The sequence below is a fragment of the Mastomys coucha genome, unplaced genomic scaffold (genome assembly GCF_008632895.1).
Source record: "Mastomys coucha isolate ucsf_1 unplaced genomic scaffold, UCSF_Mcou_1 pScaffold16, whole genome shotgun sequence".
Classification (NCBI taxonomy): Eukaryota; Metazoa; Chordata; class Mammalia; order Rodentia; family Muridae; genus Mastomys; species Mastomys coucha.
This window is the reverse complement of record NW_022196898.1, coordinates 12,751,078-12,751,849: the sequence shown is the minus strand read 5'-3', so window position 1 is coordinate 12,751,849 and position 772 is coordinate 12,751,078. Positions and strand designations below refer to the sequence as shown.

Below are 772 nucleotides of genomic sequence, written 5' to 3'. Positions count from 1 at the left end.
TTGAAACTAATAGAAGAGAAAGTGGGGAAGAACCTCGAGCAAATAGGCACAGGGGAACATTTCCTGAAAAGAACGCCAATAGCTTCTGCTCTAAGATCAAGAATTGTCAAATGGTACCTCGTAAAATTGCAAAGCTTCTGTAAGGCAAAAGACACTGTCAATAGGACAAAACGGCAACCAGCAAATTGGGAAAAGATCTTTACCAACCCTATATCTGATAGAGGGCTAATATCTAATGTATACAAAGGACTCAGGAAGTTAGACTCAGGAGAAAAAAATAACCCTTTTAAAAATGGGGTACAGAGCTAAACAACGAATTCTCAACTGAGGAATACCGAATGGCTGAGAAACGCCTAAAGAAATGTTCAACATCCTTAGTCATCAGGGAAATGTAAATCAAAACAACTCTTAGATTCCACCTCACACCAGTCAGAATGGTAGGATAAAAAACTCAGGTGACAGCAGATGCTGGAGAGGTTGTGGAGAAAGGGGAACATTACTTCATTGCTGGTGGGATTGCAAACTGGTACAACCACTCTGTAAATCAACTTGGTGGTTCCTCCAGAAATTGGACATAGTTCTACCGGAGGACCCAGCTATACCACTCCTGGACATATACCCAAAAGATACTGCAACATGTAATATGGACACATGCTCCACCATGTTCATAGCAGCCTGATTTATAATAGCCAGAACCTGGAAATAACCCAGATGTCCCTCAACAGAGTAGTGGATACAGAAATTGTGGTACATCTACACAATGGAGTACTAC

General features: G+C 41.2%; 1 long non-coding RNA gene across 1 annotated transcript in view; it reads right to left on the bottom strand.

Moving 5' to 3' along the window:
* LOC116092943 overlaps nucleotides 1–772 on the bottom strand; it is a 96,726-nt gene that overhangs the window by 31,440 nt on the left and 64,514 nt on the right. The gene's annotated exons all lie outside the window — the stretch shown is intronic.